Source organism: Mesocricetus auratus, unplaced genomic scaffold (assembly GCF_017639785.1).
Source record: "Mesocricetus auratus isolate SY011 unplaced genomic scaffold, BCM_Maur_2.0 Super-Scaffold_100033, whole genome shotgun sequence".
In the NCBI taxonomy this organism is placed as follows: domain Eukaryota; kingdom Metazoa; phylum Chordata; class Mammalia; order Rodentia; family Cricetidae; genus Mesocricetus; species Mesocricetus auratus.
Genome location: NW_024429213.1, coordinates 7,907,491 through 7,933,349, shown reverse-complemented (window position 1 = coordinate 7,933,349; position 25,859 = coordinate 7,907,491). Strand labels below are relative to the sequence as shown.

At 38.7% G+C, this 25,859-nt stretch overlaps 1 protein-coding gene across 11 annotated transcripts in view; it reads right to left on the bottom strand.

Moving 5' to 3' along the window:
* Window positions 1-25,859, bottom strand: part of Cask (calcium/calmodulin dependent serine protein kinase) — a 315,809-nt gene that overhangs the window by 190,944 nt on the left and 99,006 nt on the right. The gene's annotated exons all lie outside the window — the stretch shown is intronic.

The following is a 25,859-nucleotide window of genomic DNA, read 5'->3' as shown; positions in this document are numbered from 1 at the left end:
AAGTTATGTGAAATACAAAAGGAAGTAGTACGGCTTACTATTCCCGGAGCCAAAGTTCGAATTAATTAGTTTTTGCAATGATTGGAATGGAATTCAGGGCTGTGTATATTATAAGTAGGCACTGTCCTGCTGAATTACACCCCTAGCCTGGGAAACATTTTTTAATATCATCTATAAAATATGTTAGATAACTCAGGATATTTTAAGTACTTTGCAATGTTATTCTGAAGAACAAACAGATAATGTGGTAATACCTGTTGGGCATTGTGATACATGCCTGTAATCCTAGCACTTGGGAGGTAAAAGTAGCAGGATCAGGAGTTCAAGACTATTTACTGTTAGATGGAGAGTTTAGGGCCAATCTGAACTACCTGAGAGAGTATCTCATAACGAAAACAACAACAACAAACAGGCCTTATTTGGAAATCAAAATTAACAGTAGGGGCATTCCATTACTATTAGTGCTATACCTGTTTAGTGATGTATAAAATACAATGTGGTGTTTTTATATTTGAATGTAGAAGGGAGACAAGAAAGTAAGAACCAAGGACAGACTACACAAAGCAATAGATAACATGATCTCTTTTCTGGTTTATTAATGCTACTTAGTCCTGTCAACAAGAGCAATGGCTGCAGGTAGAACCTTACAAAAGCTACTCACATACAGGCAAAATAAATAAAAGAAGGCACTACAGAATAGACCCCATCAGAAAAGGAGGGACCAATAATGCAATGATAAGAAAGTCAGGGGTATAGAGGAAATGAAGGTACATCTAGGTGGAGAAAACTGGAATTTGAGAAAAGGCCATGAACATTCTGAACTGGGAAAATTCCAAAGAGAGATCAGTTGGTGTATGGGACTAGTGATGTCTTGAGCGAAAGTGTGCTATTGACACAGACACAGACACATCAAGGACCCCAATGCCTTAGACCCATGGGGAATGGCAATACTTGCCCTGACTCAGGCATAGGTAAATGACAAAGCTTTCCCTCCCGGTCCAAACGTGAATGTAACAGTATATGCAGAAAATGTAGCTTTCTTCCCCCCCCCACTATGTTTACAGCCTGATAACTGTTCCCCTACAGCCCCTGCTATGATTTGATAAATAAGCCTCCTTGATTCAACTGTATACCATAAACCCTCCCTCTAGGTTTGGCTATATATAACAACCATGTTGAGTTTGGGGGTGGAGGAGCACTGCAGCTTCTCCATCCGAGAGCACAGACCACCTGATCCCATCTTTTCTCGTTCTTCATTACCTTGTTGTCCCGAGGCAGGGTCTTGGAACTCAAGCTATGAAAGGATGTGACAGGTCAGGGCTGAACTTAGTATGCATGGGACGGCTATTTAATGCTAGATTAAAATTGATCATTTCTGTGTGGTAGGTACATTCCTGATGAGGAGGCTCACTCAGGCTTGGAAACATGTTCATGATCACACAGTTATACAGCTATTCCAAGAGTGAATTTTGAACCCTGGCTCCAAACTCAGCAATCTTTCCATTAAGCTGTGTTATGGGTGTGAGTGTGATCACAGTTGAAGAATCTGGCAAACAAAGCAGAAGAAATGGCTGCGCCAAAGCAGGTTTTGCTTGTTTGCTCACTGTCGGTGTGAAGGAAACCCCGTGTGTGTGGCTGTGAGCTGCACTGCACTGATAAGAAGCCCACAGGATCTGGAGTGAGAAACTGGCTGTGATGCCTGCCTTTGTCCTTGCCACCTGCACACCAAGTACCAACTTTTACAAAGGGCTTCCTTTTAGCGACTAAAATGGGAATGGAGTCGGTTGCGGCAGTACCTTCAGAGGCTACTAACTGACATCAAAGGGCAGTGCCAAGGTTGCATCAAGAAGCCAAGCGGGAAAGGACCATGTAGAGCACAGCATGTGTGGGAAGGGGCTAAGGGGGACAAGTGTGGGTATGGATGGGTTCAGTGTGGACCTCAAAAGAGAAGACTGGAGGCCCAGGAAAAATGCCTCTTTGCTCAGAAGCAGTTGGGAAGGCCTCGTCGGAGAGAACGAAGCAGCTGCCTGCTTGCACAGGGAGATGCTAACTATGAGGAAGGTTTGATTTTGTTTTGGTTTTGGTTTTTCGAGACAGGGTTTCTCTGTGTAGCTTTGGAGCCTATCCTGGAACTCTCTTTGAAGACCAAACTGGCCTCCAACTCAGAGATTCGCCTGCCTCTCCTTCCCAAGTGCTGGGGTTACAGGCGTGTGTCACCACCACCAGGCCTGAGGCAGGTTCTTAACAAGCATGTTGGAGGGTCAAACTGAGCCACACATCAATCAGACGCTTGCATGGTTCTCTCCTCTCAAGAATGATCTGCTTCCCAACTCCAGGGGAAGCTTGAGGGTTTTATTCCTTCTTTTTATGTTTTCCCTAGCTTCTCATTCTATCAGAAGTCACCCTTTCATGCTTCTGTTTTCCACGTTAGTGATTCCTTCACATTAGTTTCTGTTCTGATGAATGGCAATTTTAACTCTGGGCTCTGATGCTGGAGTCATAAAGCAAACACAGTGAGTGTTTTGCCACAATAAAGGCTGGTCTCTTTCCCGCTCTTCAGTTTATTTTCCATTTTGCCCCTTTCATGTAACTACAACATGCTTCAATTCCCATCACTTTTTGCTACACGACACCTTTGTTACACTGAGAGCTTTTAGTAGAAACAGAACTGCCCAAGTCCCCCCTGCACATGGCATGGTGAACAGCTGAACAAGCTCTGGGTCTAGTCTTAATCCCCACCACTCCGAACAAGCAAAGCATTTCTGGGGCCCCTGCTTTCCAACAACAAAGCGGCATAAATGTCATTAGATCTGACATTTTGGAGAGTAAAATCAGAGTGCTGACAGGATAGCACAAGTCTGACAATATGAAAATAAATTTGAAATGATAGGGACAGCAATGTAAAAGACGAATTTTCTATGAAATCAAGTATCAAGTAAATAGTGCAAATCAAAAAGCATTCTTTAAGAAACAAATAAAGATGAATATTTAAATTAAGTAATTCAAAAAGCACAAATACATTCTTTGTGCATTTTAGCTGTAGACTCCCAAAATAGGAAATTCAAAATGGTCATTTCAAAATGTGTGAACATGACCTGAAGGAATATGCACCCACTGAGTGCTGGTAAGCCTCTGACGACACAGTGGATTAAAACTATAGCTTGCCTACATATTGCCTCATGAGGCAAAGGAAGGAAGAACTGGAAAGTTGATGTACGACTGTCTGAGTGCTCACAGATACTAGCACGGAACACACCTGTGAGGAACATGGCTGAAGGGTGCCACCCCTGCCTGGAGTGTGACTACTTTGTTCACTGTCAACCTCTCCTTCCTCCTCCTCCTCTCTTCCCAACATACTTACTTTTACAATTTCCTAGGAAAAATGTGAAAGATATGCTCAATCCTCTATTTGTGTATTTGGTGCCCTTACATTTAACCGTGTAACCGTATTTAATCAACTCCGTCCCCTTTTCCTTCTCCTTCTTTCCTTTTACTCATTGTGTCTTTCACATCGTGCATCTCCATCCCATTCATTGAACTAATTTCCTTCTAAAAGAGGCACTAATGATATTTAATGTTATAGCTCAATTCAGTAACATATTAAAACTAAATAAACATGCCATACAATCTTAAAATTATTATTCATTTCTTAAGACGCTTGGGCTGTCCAAGAGCAATAAAGTGAGTACGGAACTAGGCCTGGCTTATCAGTCTCTTAAATAAGGAATAGCTACGGAAGCTGTTTCAGTAATAAGTTTAAAAATAATTTTGCTGAAAAATATCTTCATTATTCATTTTACTTCCACTTAGAAGAGTTCTTTCATAAAAATTGGGTACCACTTAGTGCTACAATTCTGCAGTAAACTTATTCGACAATGGGTAAAAGCTAGGTTTGGTATTTATAAATGTAATCGAAGAAAGAGCAATTTCAAAAATGTTTAGCTTTCAAACAGTAATCTGAATCATTGTATCTGAATTTAAAAGCCTACATTTAAGAGTTAAGTTTGCCGAGGAACATTCAATGAAGATTAGATCAGCTATTTTAATAGCATCATATTCAACCCAATATATTAAAAGTATTTTCAACACTTACTTAAAATAAAAAAAATAATAGTTTTGTGCTCCTTGAGATCTGGTATGCGTCTTTTTTGATAATTGGATTTTTAATTTAAATTAGAAACAATCTTATTTTACCTATCAATCCCAGTTCCCTCTCCCTTCCATCCTCCCATGCCCACAACCAACCCCCATTCAATTCCCCTTCTGATCCCCAGGGAGGATGAGGCCTTCCATGGGGATCTTCAAGTCTGTCACATCATTTGGGACAGGGTTTGGCCCTCCTCCGTGTGTCTAGGCTGAGAGAGTATCCCTCTATGGGGAATGGGCTTCCCAATGTCCATTCATATACTAGGGATAAATACTGATTCACTACCAGAGACCCCATAGATTGGCCAGGCCTCCTAACTGACAACCAAGTTCAGGGGGTCTGGGTTGTTCCTATGCTGGTTGCCCAGCTATCCGTCTTGGGTCCATGAGCTTCCCCTTGTTCAGATCACCTGTTTCTGTGAGTTTCCTCAGCCTGGCTTTGACCCTTTTGCTAATCACTCCCCCCTCTCTACAAATGGATTCCAGGAGTTTGGCTCAGTGCTTAGCTGTGGGTGTATGCTTCTGTTTCCATCAGCTACTGGGTGAAGGCTCTCTGATGCATTTAAGGTAGTCATCAATCTTATTATAGGGAATGGGCATTTAAAGTAGTCTCTTCACTATTGCTTAGATTGTTAGTTGGGGTCATCTTTGTAGATCTCTGGACATTTCCCTAGTGTCAGATCGGTATATGTCTTACACTTACAGTCTATATAAAATTAGTCTAGTCACAATTTATGTGTTTAACAGCAACATGTGAATAGCAGCTACAAATTAGAATGGTACAGGTCTAGATGAGTTCATTTGCTTTATTTTTTATTACATTTATTTATTTAACTGTGTGTTCATGTGCTCATGAATGACAAGGTCACATGTGGCAGTCAGAGAACAATGTATGGAAATCAATTCTCTTCCTCTACTGTGTGTTCCAGGAATGTTCTCAAGTCATCAGGCTTGATAGCAACCAACTTGACCTGCTGAGCCATCTCACCAGCCTGATTTGTTTTAAGTCTTATCCTTTTCTGTGACCCCCCCATCAAATTCATACCTGTATGCCACAGGTGAGCGTTCCACTCATAAGCTATATACCCAATCTCTCTTTGCAATTCTTAGGCATGCATTTGCAGCCAGTCATTAACAAAGAATCTAAGTTCAATTATGTGCAACTCAAGACCATGTCTATAAAAGGAAATAATGTAGTTCATCTTATCAATAACTAAATCTGGTTTTCCCACTATTGCTAATCTAAATTCTTTGTTCTGTCATTTAGATTCATTTTTATTTTGTTTAATTTACCAAACAAGCATGGTCAACATCACTGTATATAGTTTACATAGAATGGCTTTATAGATTTAACAGTAGACTACACAATAAAATATTTGAGGATTTACTATGTATCATTTGTGATTTTCAAGCACACCCTCTTCAAGTACTTACTGACTAATTGTGACCACTCTAGTGTGTGTGTGTGTGTGTGTGTGTGTGTGTGTCTGTCTGTCTGTCTGTCTGTCTGTCTGTCCTCATTTTACATAGAAAGAAACTGAGGTCCTGGGTTCAATGATGTAAGCTGCTGAAAATTCATATAACTGGTCAGGAGAGGACAAGACTAACAACAAAAGCCCAATGCTCTTGATATTACATCATAATGGCTTGCAGAACTGTGTAGTTTACTTATGTCCCAACATCCATCTGGAGAGTGGAGCTAGTATGGTAATGCAGGCTTGGCTATGTAGCTAGCAAGGCTGTTAGACACCCAGCTTCTTCTGCTGCACTGTCACCACAGAGGGCCAGAAGCCAGACACTGACTTCCTGACCAAACACACAGAAATATTCTCATCCACTTCTAAATGTCTAACTTATATCACTAAGGGCTGACTCAAGCACCAAACTCAAACAGAATATCCTAATGCTGTCCTAGAAATAATTAAGGCCAGTAGTAATGTGTTTATTTGAATATTTGTTAATAACAAAATAAGTAAATGAAAATCAGTATTGACAATATTTTTCCTTGTTGTCATAAAACTAATGACCACATGATATTTTAAGAAAAAAAATCTAAGCAGAACTTTGGAGAAGTTACAGTAGTAAAGTCATTTTCTGCTGCTGAATTCCACCTTTATATAATAACCAATATGAAGGCTAAAGTGCAGGTCATGTTTGTTTTAATACGGCTATTTTTCTGTAAATCAAAAATGATCTTGTCTTTTTTTTCCTCCCTCCCTCCTTCCCTCCCTCCCTCCCTTCCTTCCTTCCTTCCTTCCTTCCTTCCTCCCTCCCTCCCTCCCTTCCTCCCTTCTTCCCCAAGACAAGGTGTCCTCTGTAACTCTGGCTGTCTTTCAACTAGTTCTGTTGACCAGGATAGCCTTGAACTCACAGAGATCTGCCTGTCTCTGTCTCCTGAGTGCTAGAATTAAGATGTGCAACACCACCAGGGCTAAGAAAGACATTTTCAACCAGTGATGACCAAAGGCTCAGACAGATTCATGCAAACATTTTGGTTAATTGCAAGATCATTACTTCTTTGATCTTTTACACATTTTACTCCAAATTTCATTATCTCTTTTCACACAGTTGTAGAGTTCTGTGCATTTTCTAATTTCTTTGTGTTCTTGTTCACATTTTAAACCTATAAGCTAAAATCTCATTTGTCCTTTGAATGAAGAAAAGGAATTGGAAATGATGGACTAAAAGGGTTTTAGTTTGTTTCTTAACTAGACAAATGTGCATTAATTAGAAATTAATTTCAAGTGCATTGAATATTCCAAAATTAATGAGATTTTGGTAATGTATTTCTCAAGTTTTGATTCTGGTAACTGAAACAAACACATTAAAGCACACTGCCATGTTTAACAATGAATTTAAAATAAAGTCAATACTATATGTACAAATACCAATCAACTATAAAATAAAGCCAATTACTGTGACAACTACTTATCTTTCATTATGATGACTTGGTAAGTAACTGACTAAAATGTCACTTACTTACTTTGGATTTAAGTTATAAAAATGTCAGGTCATTCCTAATCCATATTTAAGTTCTAAAAATCATTGATCTTACTAGCTAGATATTAATAAATGTTCCAGGTGAAAAATTCAAAGCTCTTTATTAATATTAATCTTCAGAGATATTAAAGTGTCTTTAAAGAGAGGTATTTGCTTAAAAAGCCATTTATGGTTAAGAGTCAATGTAGATAAAAACAAACCAAATTATTTGTCTCAGAAAATATAGCTCTCAGTCTTTTACGAAAGGAATTACTCAACCATGAATATGGTGGAAGTCTGTTTGGAGATGCAACTAATAAAGCAGATGTTAATCAGACAGCTAAAAGAGAAGGCAATTGAAATCCAAACCAAATCAAGTTTCAGTGTTTCATTTTCTCAAATATATGAACGACTATTGAGAGTATATTTTATGCATGATAGTAACTAAATACAATGTTCCTAATGCCTCTAATAGGTACAGCTCTCTGCTTGCTTTTCTTTTGTGGTAGGTATAAACCAAAGAGGCAAAGATCAGGACATTTTATGACAAAAACCAGACACCTGTTTCAACATGGTATTCTTTACTTTATAAAAGGAAACTGGAGAAACCCTAGTTTATGCTTCAATTACCTCTCAATATTAAAGTCTTAAAAAGTATCATACATTTCGGGAGATAGGGGTACTTTGTAAGATGATGAAATGTATACATTTGTTAAAGTTCATTAACTGCAGATGTAAAAGGGTTTATTTTATTATACATAAATTATCCGATAAAGTTTAAACAGCAACAGAAAGCGTCATTAAAATGACAGTTCAACTAATTTGTCAAAGTAACAAACATTAGGCACACACCTAGTGCATAATATTTCCTGATTATATTATCTAGATTTATTTCCTATTTGTATTTATTTATTGATAGGTGGGGATCTCCTAAACGACACATAGCAAGACAGATTTCCTTACTACTTACTTCTCTCTACCAAACCTTTCTCCATGAAGGAGCCACTGAAAGAAATACTGCCAGTAAGGCCAATAATTTCCCCAGAAAACAACCTGTGATTTATTTCAACATACAAATAAGCAAATAACCAAGATCAGGAATCCCTATGGTACAGTGAAATTATTATCAAGGTTTTTAGTTATATAGGTTTCTCCATCTAGTCATAAAATCCTTTTGTCAACAATATCTCATAGAATAATGTAAAAGTTGTGCATAGCAGCTTGCACCTGGAATCTCAGCAAATTGAGTCTGAGGCAGAAGAACTCCTAAGCATGGGCTACAGAGTGAAACTGTCTCAAAAAGAAGCATGAAGCAAATTTGTATCGAAAAGGATCAATATCTAACATTTATTGTGGAAAACAGCAATGGAAATAATAAGATAATTGTTTTAATAAACACTGTAAAATCAGGGATCGAGATAATACTTGCAGATTTATACATACAAGCACCAAATTATTTATATGTTTTATTTTCTTAGTCTACAGACAAAACTCAAAGTGTATTATCAACAGAAGCTTGCTAACAGGCAAATAGCCAACCATTTAGTCTTAACTTTTTAAACCAGTCACAAAACTTTGAAAAACATTAGAAAATCTTTAGTTCAAAGTAGAATCGTCCAAAAGTTACTGGAAAGTGGCAAAAAGATGCTTTATACATAATGAAACTCTGGTCCAAGGGAACAGCCTTCTGAAAAGGCTCTGTTTTCTCAGTTTTTTAATAACTTTTAGATACATGTTATATTGTCCTGTCCTTGTAACAAACCTTTAATTTCACTTTTTTTAAAAAAATAAGGAAGTATCAAAAAAGGAAATATAGTACGCAAAATGCAGTAGCTATCTAAATATGCAATTCAGAATTTATTTGGAGTCAGAGATCATTCAGAAAGTCTGTTGAAGTAGCATGTGCTCTGTCCCCAAACAGTCTGCAGTGACATTTAAAGGAAGCACAGAAGCCACAATGAGTGAGGTTAGAGTCAGGAAGGTAATTGTCTAATCCACCTCCGGCAATATGCAAACCCGGAAACTCAGGCTCCCGGCAATATGCAAACCCGGAAACTCAGGCTCCATCTTGTACTCCTGCAACGATCAATTCTGAGAATAATTCTTTAGGTTTTTTTTTTTTTTGGTTTTTTCGAGACAGGGTTTCTCTGTGGCTTTGGAGGCTGTCCTGGAACTCACTTGGTAGTCCAGGCTGGTCTCGAACTCACAGAGATCTGCCTGCCTCTGCCTCCCGAGTGCTGGGATTAAAGGCGTGCGCCACCAACACCCGCCTAATTCTTTAGGTTTTAAAAAGTACAAGTCATATCATTTTATCTGTTTGCAGTCAAACCTAGCACTGTGCTAAGTGAGATGTGAGATAAAACTACCATTAACTGTATTTCTCTGTGCTTCAAAAAATTATGAGAAGTTCCCTTGGGGACATTCTATGTGGTCCAATTTGCTGTTTCATATTTTGATATCAAAATAATATAAAGTATGTACTAATTAGTGTATAAATGTTTACAAAATGAAATAAATATATTTTGGAGTGTCTGCCAAATAATGACACTAAAGCTCTTCTCTAGTTTTTTGTAGGCAGAGTGCCAGAATGTGCGTTTCTTACTCTGTAAAGAGCGTACACTCATAACCAATCTTTCATCTCTGTTCTTTTTTCTTTGAAAAGCTCTTTTGCCAGTTCATCAAAGTGGGGATGAAGACAACAAAAGTTTCCCTAACAATCGGGTTTGGGCGGCAGAGGTTTCTCCTGTCTGATTCACAACAGCTGAGTGGAGCCACAGCAAGGCAGGCTCCTCAGAGCTAGGAGAAACAGACAAATGCAAGGCAGACCTCGACTCCTCTTCATTGAAGAGCCAGGGTTCACTCAGTAGTAACAAAAGGCCTTATGGTAAACAACTACGATGGACAGATTAGTTAGCTCGTTCTAGATAACGGCTCATTTGCTATAAAATTTCATTTCAGCTTCTTTGGTTTGCTTAGGACTTTTCCAGGCTATAGTATTGAAAGTGTTGTGTCCTTAGAAGTTACCCTTAGTCACAGCAAACTAGGCTGGTCACGCTACCCTACAGATCTGGCATGTATCCTTTCAAGCATTAACAGTTTCAGGAAGGTGGTTAATGCTACGATAGTATAACAGACTTCTAGTCAAAACGTCCATTTTAAAAAGTTGTCTCAAACAACTGGTAGCTGTATCGCCTGTAGAACCTCAATTTCCCCATCTGTAAAATGGGAAGAGGAAGACAAAAACTTCCCCCCAGAATTGTGGAGAAGCATAGACAGTTTGCATAGCATGTGAAATCACTTTGCACAGTGCATGACATGGGGTATGATTCTTTTTCTCTGACCATTTTTTTGGGTGGGTCATTCCTTCCTATCTTTAGCAAAATCATTTGAAACCACTAAAGACGAAAAGATGACAATGTGAACAGCCATTAGCAAGCCGCGCGGTTACACGGTTTGATGTCCTCTTTAACGCTACTTTTCATCTATAACTTTTTGGGAAATCATTCATCTAGGCACTTCCTGGAGTCATCCTTACACAAGCCACTGCTTCTCCTCCACTTTGTAGTCACGGCTGCCAAAACCTGTCCATTTTATTTCTTCATCACTTGTCAAAACTCCCTTCCTCTTACTGCTGTTTCCCCAGTTTCAGTCTTCACCAGCTCTTGTTTGGATCCCAGCAAGGATCATCTAACAGGCTCCTTCACAGTCAGTTTCTTCTTTTGATTCGATGCGCTAAAGTGTTCTCATAGTTTAAAGCAGATATTATCATATTACTTCAAACCCCTTCAATGCGCTGTTCCATGCAGTAAAATGTTATAATCCTTCAGGATGGCTTTGATTTTTACCCCCAATGACTTAACTAGAGTCCACAGACCTATTTAGTAATATAATTGGAACCTAAAGGCGTTTTCCCTTTTCTCTAAAAAGGTCCCACACACCTACACTCTATTTCAGCTGCTTTCCCTTTGGCTTCTCTGACCCATGCTTGTGTGCTTTAAAAGGCACCTTCTTTTTGAACTTCCACATTGATTCCCACAGAAAAGAAAGAGGACTAGTGGGAAGGATTGGTGGAAAAACTGGAAGGTAGGGGAGGGTGAATTTGGTCAAAGTTCATGATGTACTTGAAAAAAAATCTATGAAATGCATTGCAATAAATGTTCCTTTCCCGTTTAATACTTTACATGCTTCTTTACCCTGATGAAAGCCACTCATTCACCAAAATCCCATTTACACTTTGCCTTACAGTTGCCCCCAACAATCTTCAGCACAGGTAGGCACATGCTGTTGTGATGACGTAGCAACCCTGCACCCCCCCCCATGCCTCAAGATCTCAGCATTGTCAACTTAGCCCGCTGCTGGTGATTAAACTTTCTAAAATCTTGCTGGAAGACAACACTGAGCACCCAGAACCCATTCGACCTATGTCTATTACATATCGTTGTCACATAGAAGTGTCTCATTAAAGCACAGACTTCTAAAAATGAACGTAACTGTAAGCCATCATCGTAACACCACTTTTAATGTTCATATCGTACTCATAAAGAAAATGAGGCTCTGATAGGCAGGTGCCATGCTTAGATTCATATGGCTAATTTATAACCCAAGTGAAAGAGGAGCACAGGTTTTGTATTCCCAATCTAGCACTGTTATCCCCTACTTTCTAAGGAAGATGATGCTGAAATCATCCAAATTTCAAGACAATCTGTTCTCGGTGTCATATTCACATTGATTAGACTTTTTAGAGACTGGTCAAGACATACAATTTATATGCAACAAAGGGGTATGGATATTATCCTGGACATTTTTTGTTATCATGATTGCAGAATACACCAGTTTTAGGGAAAGTAGTGTATGCCTAGCATTTCTATGCCATTGTGTAGTTTATACACGACATTATTTAATATTATTATATAGTGCTAAGGTTTTTCTTGAAAACAAACCTTAAGAACAAAGGTTTCATGAAAATTTTAACAAAGACATTTATATATGTGTATCTGTTTACTACAGGTTACCTATTACGGAGTAATTAGATTAAATAATCACAATTCTGAAAGAAATGGTTTTTTAAAAAGAGTATATCTGATTTTCCTCCACTAGAGGGAACTAAAAATCATCTATACTCATCGAGGAAGAAGGATATCACTAAGATCTATGTATACAGATAACATTATTGAGGTGGTTGCTGGAGGTTGTCTTGTCAAGAATGAGGTGGGCAGACAGGAAAGGGTGTATGAAGGAGAGGTACTTTATTATCACAGGAGTAACAGTCAGAAATGAGATCAAACAACTTTAAACTGGAAAAACAGGTCTCTGGGAAACTGCTAAGAGTGGAATAGTTTTGAACTCTTGGGAGCTTCGGGGTATTACTCTTGCAGGTCTTTGGAGCAGTCTCTGAGGCGGTGGGTCTTGGAGGCTAGAAACAGCCACAGGAATGAATGCCTACTAGTTGCAGAGGTCTTGGAGACTGAGGCATTACTGAGTCCCTCTGTAGCGGTGGGTTGAGTTCTTTAGGTTGCCTTACTGAGTTCTCTCTCTGTCCATACTCTGTCTTTGATTGGTCTTGAAGGCAGTCTTCCTTTTCTTTTTCCTCAACAAGACTATTTCTTTAATGCTCATTCACTCAGTTACATTGAGCCACCCGCTTCCTGACTGGCTGAATGTGTGTGCATAAAAATAAGGTGAAAACCTGACAAGGGAGAGCTCCTGGACCCCAGACTGATGGCTGAGAGGCCAGCTTGCGACTGATCCAGAACCCTTGAATTTGGGTGTCAGTGAGGAGGCCTCAGCAATCTCTGGGGCCTGGGGTAGTAGATCAGTGTTTACCATGGCGTATGAATGAACTTTGGGAGCCCATTCCATATGGAGGGATTCTCTCTCAGCCTGGACACATGGGGGGGGCTAGGGAGGAGAGGTGGGAGAGGGAGCTGAGATCGACATGTGAAGCAAGCATGTTTCTAATTTAAATAAAAAATAAGGTGAAAATTGGGACCAATGAGAGAACAGTTGTCCAGCCTGGAGTGGGAGGGAAAGAACACGAATCCCACCAAAAGTACCCAATCAGGTTGTTAACTCAGCTTCCCACCATCACGAGAGCTGGGTACACTTGGCTGTCAAAAGGCACCAGGGTCCACTCCTGTGATGTCTTCCAGGGGCTGTCGCATTGCTGTAGTCAGGGAGAAGGTTGTTGCAGGTTGCAGCGCACTCCTCACTCTGATCCACTCAGGAGCTCTGCCCGTCCCCTTTCCTTCAGTCAAGCTTCTTTGCTTTGTTCCCCACCGTTGCTTCACTGATAGTTTGGATGGTGACAACAGGGACTGTCAATCGGCAGTCTGCTACCAGCAATTCCTTGCTCTCAGGGTTTGGGCATGGGGACTCCTCTTATCCCTATCATTATTGGTCTAGATAAAATAATGCACGGATGAGATCAGGAGTTCCTGTCCATCACAACAGTAAGCATCAGCTAAACTTGTACTGGGTATGTTACTATGAGTCAGGTTCTATTTTAAATGGTTGACCCACTTAATCCTCACAACTTTCAGAGGTAGACAATACTTATATGAGACAAAGGAAGAGAGCAATTCAGTAAATTGATGACAGAATAAACTGTAGAACAAAGATTTGAACCTAAGGGCTCTCTCTCTCTCTCTCTCTCTCTCTCTCTCTCTCTCACTCCCCCCCCTCTCTCTCTGTGTGCTCCTCACACACATTATGCATAAGTGACGCACCCATGGAGGGACATGTGGATCTCGGAAGATGACGTTGCCTTTCCATCTTAGTTTTTGAGAGAGAGCCTCTCAGTGAACCTAGAGCTCACCGTTCTGCTAGACCCAGGGCTCTGCCACTTCCCTGCAGGTGCTGTGGCTACCAGTGTATTCCATAATCTGACTTGTAGGTGGGTGCTGGGGACACAAAGTCAGGTGCTCATGTTTGCACAGCAAGCGCTTTACCCACTGAGCCTTTTCCCCACGCCTGAATCTATGTTCTTAATTCCCTGACACAGTACTTCTTAAACCGATCAACTCTCAGGAGGACACTTACAGGTAAGCTATTTCTCTGCATTATTTAAAAAAAGCTTAATCAAAGTTTAGTAATTAAATCCTAATATCTTTGTTTTTTCAGTCCAAGTCACCTGATTAGAATTTTGAAAATTACTTTTAATTCAGAATCATTAAAGCACAATGACTAGGTAGAGTTCTAAGACAGCTGTCTGAGCAGCTCAGGGAAAGCTAGTCACCTGGAGAGACATATAAATCCTCCCATGGTATCTGAAGGAGAGTTTCCAGAACCCTACCCCCATACCAAAATCTGTGGCTGTAAAGTACCTTATATAAAACAGCGAAGTATTTACATGTAACCTATACTTTAAGTCCTCTCTAGATTGCTTATAATACCAGTGCAATGTAAATGTTGTATGAGCAGTAGTTATACTGTATTATTTAGGGAATAATGGCAAAGCCTCTACTTGCTCAGTACACACACAGCTCTGCCCAAATATTTTCAGCCGATGGTTGAGTGAGTCCCTGGATGCACACCCTGCAGGTACAGAGGTCTTACTGCATTTAGCTGGTTAGAGCCAACAAATACATTCATTTAAAGTCTCTGGAGACAGATCAAAAGGCTTACAACAAACAGAGAAGCATTTATTCAGTACAATCTACAGAAACTGGGTAAGAACAATGAAAAGCCTCCACAATGCAGAGAGAACTGGATTTCAGATTACCTTAAAGTAAAAGGGTGGAGTAGGTGACCAGCAGATACTGTGGAAGGCCTATAGTGAATAGGTGAAAACAGCCAATGGAGCAGTCAGTCCTCTACCTACGCTTACAGCTAAACTCAGAGCATTTAGGAGAAGAAGCTGAGTGGGTATAGTTACCCCTTTCCAAATAGTTCTGAGTTGTAAGCGAGCTGCACAGATGGGTTTGGTAGCTGACTAAGAACTGCCATCTTCAGCTTTCTAGGGTAAAAGGTCTATCCCAAGTCCATTCAGCATCTGGTGAAAGCTGGCAGATGTCATGCTCCCTGGCTCTAGGCTATAGGGTATCTATACCACTTGATATAGAACCAGGAGGATATCAAGTCATGCTACATTCTCCCTTATGGCACAAAGCCTCTGCTCCTACCAAAAAAGGAGGATCTACATGGAATGGCCAACGAGGTGTGATTTACCTATTCCTTGCCATTACTCAAAATAACTAAGGTTAGTCACCGCCAGGCCTTAGTGTGTGTTCACATAGGATTACTTTATAGGAAGAGGTAACTAGAGAGTCATATAATACAACAAAAATAGAACACATATTGTTCAATAAATTATATTTGAACTTTATGAGTAAATAAACTAGTGTTTCCATTTAATCAATGGTTTAAACACCCATTTCTCTACTTCTATAAATTCTTCATAGTTTTGCTTTATTATATGAGAATTTCAGACATGTATATGTTTTGATAAAACCCATCCCCCAGCTACCCAAATCTCTAGTACTTCTTGAAAGCCAGCTAATATTTCAACAAATGAATTAAAAGTCAATAGCTTAAAACAGGAAGTTAGCAGGCAGAAGTATACTGGATAGGTAAAACAAATTTCAGATAGGAGAAAGTAAATGGTCAGTTAGGAGATCAAAGGAAGTTGAACTCCAAATGTGGCTATTATTATGATGTGCCCCTCAATCTATGAGGGCAGGAAGTGTAAAGGACTGACGAGGCAGAACACAATGAATTTATTATTCACTACTTCCTCTCAACAGAAGCACTCTTCCTGGAGAGGAGGGAGGCTCATGTAAGATTAGGAAGTAAAGGAAACATACACAACCCAGGAAGTAAACGAAAACTTATAAAGCTAAGAAGCTTCTGAAAGTCCTATGGTTTACAAGCTCCTTTGCAAGGTTATATAAGCACTAACAACTCTGGGAAGAGGGCAGACTTTGATAAGCCCTGCTACCTGCAGGGGCTCCAGGGACACAGCTTCCATTGGTTTCCACCTATGCTTTTCAGTGGTGCCTTTAAGCCACTCATGTTCCTCTAAGCAGCATTTCTAGAAACTGTACTCCTATAAATTCCTATCTACACTCCTATAAACTCATTGCTTCCATAAGCTAGGCTTGAGTGAATTTTTTTATTTTGACCTGTTGTCAGTTCCCTAGACAGGGTGAATAGTGAGTGGTGTGTTTATGTTTCCCCAGTGAATATCATGCAACAAAATCCATCATTGCATTCTCACTAAGACTATGCTTAGAAATGCTACAAGCAGCTGCTAATAAAAGGGAAAAGAGCATACCAAAGCAAGTTTATCCTTGTGAGATAAGGGACTTCGATGGACAACTTTGGCAGAAGGACTCCAAGTAATATGCCATAGAGGTCAAAACACCCTTGAAACTGTCTAGGAATTTCCCATTCTCTTCTCCATTTATTTCTTTTTTCACATCACCAAAGGATTCAGACATCCATAACCTGTAAGTGCTCTTTCAGCCTCCTCAGGATCCTTACCCACCAAGTTCCCTCATTGGTCATTTCCCAACAAATGTCTTATGCATCTAATCATTCCTGACAATTACTTCTTTGTACAACCTGACCTAACATATAGTGGTTCTAACAATGGAACCCTGTGAACAAACAAGTTGGCCATGCTTCCCAAATTACTGAAGGAAGTGCAGATATAGGAGGCATTAGGAATTTTCAGGGTAGTAGTGCTGGTAAAGCAGAAAACAAGAGTACCAGTTAAACTTGTACAGGAGCAGTCTGTGGCCAAGTAATTTACTCCTCTCTTACTTTCTGGAGACTTTGGACCCCAGATGCATAGCTCAGATCAAAATGAAGTGTTGTACTTAAATGGTAGAGTCAACTAGAAATTTCCTGTGTCAAACATGTTAAAATAAACAGCCTCAGCCTCGTGTGGTTAAGTTGTCTTGTGGAACTCTTATAATTAGGCTTAGATGTTTCTGTGTGGGGCATCCTCCCAGCAGGTACACCTCTAGCTCAAGACAGACACTCAAAAGATTCTTCTCTATTAAACTGACTAGCTTAAGACAAAACCAAGCCAAACCTACAGATACTAGACAGCTATGGGGCTGTCAAAAATGGCTCAGTTCTTTCTAATCACCTATAGTTAAGTTACTCCTATATCCAGAGTTTCTAGGCAACAATTTAATACTGCCTCCTAGAAAGAGAGAAGAGGGAGGGAGGGAAGGAGGGAGAGAGGGAGGGAAAGAGAGAGAGACAGAGACAGACAGGGACAGAGAAACTGACTGAATGACTGACTGACTAAGAGAAATCAGATATGAAGAAAGCATCTGAAAAGAAAAAGTCAATACAAAAAATTCTTTCTGATGAGGCCATTTCTCACAAAAGCTGAACAAAGGGAATGTCAAATACAATATGATAAATATAACAGTTATCTTGATTAACTTGATTGGACTGAGAAGCACCTAGAACAGTGGTTCTCAACCTTTGGGTTGCAATTTCCTGGGAGTTTTCAAACAACCCTTTCACAGGGGTCACATATCAGATATCCTGTATACCAGATATTTATATTATATTATGATTCATAACAGTAGCAAAATTAGAGTTATGATGTAGCAACAAAAATAATGGTTTTATGGTAGGGGATCACCACAACAGGAGGAGCTGTATGAAAGGGTCGAAGCACAGATGATTAATAAAGCACATTTCTGGATGTGTCTATGAAAGTGTGTTTGTGTGGGTGTTTTCCAAACAGGATTAACAATGAGCAGGAGACTTTTTCTGAACATCACCAGCACAATCCTGGGGGGTATAGATGGAATTAAAGATGAAAATCAACGCAGCCAGTGACCACACACATTCTGTTTCCTGGCCACCATGATGTGACCTGTGCCACATTCTTCTCACCATGATGGATGAAGCCTTTGAAACCCAAAGTAAATCTTCCTTTTCTTATGTTGTTTTGCTAAGATATTTTGTCGCAGTCATTGAACAAGTATTTGACACAGGAAATTGGTACCAGAGAAGTGGTGTTACTGTTTCATCTGACAATGTGGTTCAGAAGTCTTGGAACTGATTCATGGAAGGATTGTGGAAGAGTCTTGAGATGTGGGCTACAGTAACTCTAGAATGCTATAAACATAACCTAATGATTCTGGTGGGAACTCACACCAAAATGGTATTAGGAATGTGGAGAGCACATTACATTCTAGCAAGAACCCTGCTTTGATAGTTGGTTTGAAGCTGACTTGAAAAGCGGTAGACTAATGTGACGGAGGAAGTCTCAGGACAGCCCAGCATTCAGCCTGGAGAATGAACACTGCTGACTGCTTTTAGCCAAATTCATAAGGAAATCATGAGCAAAAAGAGGATAGAAATATCTGAAAAATTTGCAATTTGCTCAGTAAAGAAATGTGGAAAGCTGGAGCCAAGGAAAGTGTGAGTGCTGAAAAGGTTAGAGTCATTAAGAGGAAGCCAAACACTTTGCCTTGGGAGAACAGGAAAGATGCCTTGAAAGAATCTCAAGTATTACCCAGACCACACACCACTGGAGCCTCAAGAGTGGAAAGTTTCTTTTTTAACAACAAGTAATTAAAAAAGGCCAGACTTCTCTGTTTATACAGAGCTGCATAAGAATGCATTTCCCTTCACACAGTAATTCAGGCACTCAGGTCACCGCAGCCATGGCCTAAAGGGTCCTGCCTCCTATTAGGACTGTGGTAGACTTTGGCATAGTCCACGGGATGCTGGGTTCACAGGCATGCAGAATACAAGAGTTGCAGGGTCTTGGAGGCATCAGAACAAGATTTCAGTGGCCAGGCAATATACGACAGTCCACATAGGCAGCTCCTGAGAGGGAAATTCAGGAAGATGTTAAAGTAAAGCCAGAGATGCAGTGGAGACCCTAGGAAGTTAGATATCTGGAACACAGAATATCTGCTGAGGATAGCTAATGGCAATGAACAAAGCCAGGACACAACAGTGGATACACGAGCTGCAATTGCTAAGGTTACTGGGGCAGGGCCACCCAAGCCCCCTGGAACTCATATGACACCACCATTTATTCTGGAAGCTGCATACAGATTTACAAGATTTAATGTTTTCCCTGTGGGTTTTCAGTGGTGTTTTGGTCCTACTCTTTTTTTTGCTACTCTTCTGCTTGTCCTTTGTAGTACAAACATGTACACTGTGTCCGTATAGTTTGGAAATATCTGATGTCTTCTTGATTTTATAGAGGCTCACAGCTAAGAGTTTGCATGGAGTCTCAGATTTTGAAATTGGGCTTTTGAACAGCTTTTGTCTGTTAAGAGAACTCTTGGAGATAGAATGAATATATTTTTGCAATATGAAGCTAGATAGGTGTTTGGGGGGTAGGGGAATGGGTAAAACATCACAGTTTCAGGAGACATGTTTGGGTGTCAAGTTGACAAGCGTTGACCAGTGATATTGATCTTGATTGTTAGCTTGATTGGACTGAGAAACATTTAGATTAGTAAGACCATGTTTCTGGTTGTTACTCTGAAGGTATTTCCAAAAATTAACTATGGAAAGAGGATCTTCCTTGGATAGGCTAGACTCCTAGGTAAACCAAAGGGAGAAGGGGAGAAAGCCCTCTATATAAGCATTCTCTGTGTTTCCTTCTTGGCAACCATTATGTAAGTTGCTTATGCCATCCCTGCCATGATGAGCTAAAACTCTTGGTACTGTGTACCCAAATACATCTTGCTGACTTAAAGGATTGTTTTTCTTTCTCAGATGCTTTGTTGGAGCAATGAAAAAAAACCTAACACAGTAGGTAATAATGATATGAATCTGTACAATACTGACAAGTTAAAAGCAAAACAGAATAGTGTCTTTGGAAATTAGATAAATTAGAGCAAAGATAGGAGAGTCAAATAGATGGGTTAGAAGATCAAGTTGAAAAAACTAAAGCCTGGGCAAAGGAACAAGAGATAGAGAAGGAAAGAAAAGGTTAGAAATGGTGGCTAATTATATATGCTATATTATTTAAATAACAGCAACCAGAAAGGAAAAACAGAGGAACTGGAGGCATGTAGTCATAGATTTTTTCCCCCTCTCAACCAAAGAACAATGCGTTTGTAGATACAAAATGATTCCTAGGCATAATGATTTTTATAAGAGTCCACACTAAAACATATCACTGAGAAATTTCAAGGATTACTGGAGCAAAGAGAATATCACTACAGCTTTCAAAAGAGAGAAACGGGGCCAGATATTTTTCTAAATGAAATATGTAGCTCACTAAATCCTCTCAGCAATTTTGGAGACCTGACATTTAGATGAAGAAACAGGCAGAGATGATATAGGATATACCTATGTCACACAACTGGAAGGTTTGATGTGAACAAGCTAATTGCAATGTATAAGTCTTTATATATACGCTATATTTTTTTCAAAACACTGCGAGGTTACATCTGACCAAGAATTCTACACATAGTTAAATTATTGATCAAAGCATAAAACTGAATAAACACAGTTTCACATATTTAAAAAGTACCTTTTCTCAGGAAGTTACTAGACAGTATACTCTACTAAATGAAAAATAAAACTAAGAAACATGGGAAACCTAGAAAATAGGAACACCAACAGAGGAAAAAACCCTAAGAACTCCTTCAATGACAATCAAGTAGGCCAAGGTGTAGCAAGAGCGGAACCCTCTGTTATCATGAAAAACAATAAATGTACTGGGAGAAGTCACACAGTTCAGGGGGACAACCTATGAATAAATAATCAACAAGACACAAAAAATCTCAGCAAAGAACTAACCTAAGTGTTGTGAAATAATCTTTCTGTACGTGGTGAATACGTGTTCCTCTGATTGGCTTAATAAAAAGCTAAATGGCCAATGGCTGGGCAGGATTTCCAGGCACAGAGGACGCTGGGAAGAAGGCAGGGATGCCAGGAAGCCTGGAGAAAGTAGGAAAGCAGGATGGACAGTACATGGATGAGGTAAAAGGTCTCAGGTAGCACATAAATGAATACAAATGGGTTAATTTAAGTTATAAGAGCTGGTTAGAAACTAGCCTAAGCTATCGGCCAAGCTTTCATAAGTAATAAGAAGTCTCCATGTGGTTATTTGGTGGGACAGAGAAAGACTCACCACAGCCAAGTATTTATTCATGAGCAATAATTATAACAAATATCACATTATGCCAATAACTCAAGTGTCAATAATTAGAAATGGGAAAACAGAATAGATTTTGCAGGTGGGCTGGGTGGATGAGGTTAGGAGTGGGAAGGATCAGGTGAGGGGGGAGAAAGGATGGAGTAAAAAAAATTTAAAAAGTTAAAAAATATAAATAAAAAAGAATTGGATAAAGAAAAGTAAGGAGAAACAGGAAGGAATATAGAGGCAATTAATAGATGAGCTATATCTTTTGAAACAGTAAGGTGATAACTGATGATATTTAAGACTATAAAGTCAAGAAATAGTATTTGTTGTTAGGTACAAAAGGAACAGCGATAAGCTTAAAGGGCTTGTCTCAGATAATGGGCTGGGTGAGGTGGAATGAATTAGAACAGAAATGACTTCTGTGTTGTTGCTGAAATAGTATGGTGTGCTATTGAAATCTAAGTAGAGGGCTGTGGGTATAGTTTCTTTCTCAGAGAGATGGACTATTACCTGGAAGTGTAAACTGAAATAATGCCCTCCCCAAGTTGCTTTTGGTAGAATGTTTTATCACAGCAACAGAAAAACAAATTAGAACAGGCACAAAAGATAGAAAAGGAGAGTCCAGCTGTGAATGAACCTACCTAAGAAGCATCTTTCTCACTAAATTTAATGATGTAATATCAGGGATCCAGGATAAAACTGACTTTGTAAGTAATTCAAAACTGGCTCTCTTTGGGGGGAGTATTATTTTACATGTTACAAATTATAAAGCTTTGGTTTCAAGGGTAGCAACACTGATATACTCTACTGGAGCTAAAAAAGTATACCAACAGCAATAACAAAAAGGTCTTCTTAGCTGTTTTATTTACTGTATAAGCTTTATTAGTCAATTTTAGTGTTTGTTCTCCTGTATAACTTATTTTAAAATCCTCTTGTCAAAATGGTAGAGATTTAAAAAGCATTGTTACCAAAATGATAATAATACTCCCTTAAGTCTAAGATACCCTGAAATAAATCTATACCTCTGTGCTGAATATGGATGCCTCTCCCACTTAAACATAAGCACTCATTTTATACTGTCCCAATTCACATAGTTTGAGTCACTCTTAATGGAGTGCTAAGAACCACAATTCAAAAGGTCCTTTTCTCATTTTCTTTCTTGGTTAATTACAATGTTCAAACAGACCACTGGAAATAATTTCCTTTTAAAATTATCAGTTTTGCCTGTTTTATTCTCTTTCAGTCTTTTTAATATGGCATGGGTCTCATTAATGTCATTAGTTGCAGTGCCTGCTGAGAGAAAATGCTGACTTCATGCACATGGAATCAATTTTCTGAATTAAAAAAAAGAGCTTTGTGAAGCTACTTCTTGTATAGTATTTATTTTCTTAGAAGCTTTCTCTGTAGGAAATGCTTTGACTAGTGTGATAGGTGCTGGATTGCCAAATCTCATTTATGCAATGAATATAGTCTTGAACTATGTTCCTTTTTGTTTCCAACTATTTAACCTTGTTGCAATTTATGATGTATGCTGTGAAATATACAAACCTTATTAAATGTCTGTCCCTAGGAAGACTGTATACTCTCTAGCTTTATATTTTATGGCCAAGGTTACTCTTGAGTGAAAAGAGCAGAAAACCAGGAGGGCATATGAAGAAAGGTAGAGGCAGAAGGGAAAGAGGGAATTATATGTACAGTTCAAGAGTGATTAGCATAGCAGGTCATGGACAGGCGAGCCTGCTATGGAGAAAATCATAAAATAACTACTTTTCTTCAAAACGGAAGATGCAAAGTAGCATATAAAACATGCCACTTTTCAATCAAGAAAGAGGGATGTGTTTATGTGTGTTTTCAATACAGTATTTATAATACTGAAACAAAATTATATAATCTGAAAGACAAAGAACAAAAGCTACTGAAAATGATTAACAATGAAGGAATCAGGAATAGAATACATTTATGTGACTTCACAGTTCACTTTTAGAGCCATCAAATTGGTTTTTATGATTTAAAAATATTAAATAGAAATTAAAAATAACTAGAAATAAAATTAGAGTGAAACAAGTTAATATAGTCAACCAGTGGCTAAACCAAAGAACAGCTATTTTTAAAGTAAACTTTGTTTCTGAGATTTTTTACTTTGAAATAATTTCAGACATAGAAAAATTACTGGAAGCTTTGTGATTATAAACACAATTACCATGTTTCCAGTAGTGTCCTCTGGTTCCACGACACTTCCTCATTACTAAAAAATTGTCTTAACCCAGCTACAATAAAAATGATAATCAATGGAAAACAAGGTTACCAATAGGTTCTCTTAGAGTTCCAATCATATGTAGACATAGAGATGTCATCAGAATCTTCATGTAAGTTTTGCTTAAAAGACGGATGCCATGGTCTTTTAAAGTAGAAAAAGCACTGAGACAGCAACTGAAGAAGACTGCTCTATGAAACCTGGAAACGCCGCCCTCCACTCCACCCCAAGCAGTAGATCTGAGACTTCAAGTTCTGAAGGCGATTCCTCACCTGTCAGAGCTGCCTATCCACTTAAAGGCAATACAATGTGGTGATTATGAACAAGACCTTGGAGACTGACAAGGCTGACCTGGACTTTGACAATATGACGTTAGAATCTAGGCCACTTAATTGATTGTTTTCCTAGTCTGAACAAGCCACTTAACCTCTGTCAAGCTTCAGTTCTTTTGCCTGCAAAACTGGCATAATTTGGAAACTATATAATAGAATTGTAATGAGAAAAACGAGACACCTTTTAGCAAGGCATTTTATACAACTAAAATGCTAAGTAAATGTTACCTGTTGCTGGCATACTTTTGTATTATTAATTTTCATCACTGTAAGTTCCTACCAAATTTCTATTTTTAACCACATTGGAAGTGTAGAGATAATTTTCTAACTACAGCATCAATGGAAATAAGATAAGCTTGATCATATTTAACAGAATTCGACAAGGAATTCGACTTCCTTTCTAGAAGTCACTAGAATTAAGATTCTTTGAAATCACATTAAAAACCATGATGGAGACTTTTTCTAAGTATGGACGTTTAATTGGAAGAGAACTTTCTTTTCCCACTGAACTAGAAAGCTGAACAAACGTATGAAACAAATATTTTTCAGCTACTGAACTAATTCTTTCTAGAAGGAATGCCCAATTCCAACACAGAGGAGACAAAGCAGAGCACAACGGTGTCTCTGGGTTGAGAAGACAGATTACTGTTTCAAGAGGATGAAGGAGGAGGACTATTCTGGGCAGTAGAAGAAAGAGCAAGGCACAGAAAAAGCTTCAAAAATCTACACAAGGAGTACTGCGGTTCCTTACCTTCGTAGTGATTTGGGTATACATAGCTTGAACCTCCATGAAACTAAGTGAGGGGAGCAGGTGCTAGAAGAAAAGTGCTCTGGACTAATAAAAATACTTCAAAAGTTAAAGTCAGCCCTCAATGAAAATTCTAGACCCACATGGCAGCATTGATTAATGCTATCAAACATATAATAATGTCAATTCTACACAAATCTTCATCCTCAAAATGAAAAGGAACATGTCTCAACTTGGTATCTAAGATCAGTGTAACCTTGTTATCAAAACCAGCTAGAGATATTACAACAAAACTACAGACTGATCTGAATTTTTCAGAATTGATTTAACACTACAGAAATCAATACAGTTGACTACTAATAAACTTAAAGGTAAAATATATAATTATTTTAACAATGAAATAACATTTGATAAAATACAATATTCACTCCTGAAAACAACAACAACAAAACTGAGTAAGGTAGGAATAGAAAGGAATTTCTTGATCTGAAAAAAGTCATTTACAAGAAAATTCCCACAGCTGACATCAGACATAATGGTAAAAGACCAAATGCGTTCTAATAGAAAGATGACACATTTGTTCTCAACACCAGTTATAAATTTATATTGTAGTAGAGTTCTAGATTGTGTACCACAAGAAAGCCAGATTAGAAAAGAAGATGTGTATTTGAGATGGCACTGTTAACACATAAGCAGTCTTCCATGAGAAAAAACATGAGGAAATCTATCACAAAATTCCAGCACTGAATTTAGCAGGAATGCAGGATATAACACAACTAATAAATCAAAAATCAACTCTGTGTATGTATCCTAACATAAAAAATATGGACACTAAGACTAAGACATGTAATAGAGTCAAATATAAGAAATAAAGTTTATCAACTATGTGAAAAGATTTGCAACAATTTAAAATATTATTTAGACATATATTTTTTGGGGGGGGTTCCAGGATAGGGTTTCTCTATGGCTTTGCAGACTGTCCTGGAACTAGCTCTTGTAGACCAGGCTGGTCTCAAACTCACAGAGATCCACCTGCCTCTGCCTCCTGAGTGCTGGAATTAAAGGCATGCGCCACCACCAACCGGCTTTAAACTACCATTTAGACATATTAAAACATAATTAAAAGAGTGTGAGTTGAGTTGGAGGGCGTTCTATAAACATGCAGCAATCAATAAGAAATCATTTATTAGCATTAAAAATATTAGGTATAGAGAAAACCTAAGATCATTTCCTATAAAATTAATAAGACAAAAAGGTAAGATGTCCAGTATTACCATTCTTACTCAAAATAATGCTTGAAATCTTAGTCAAACA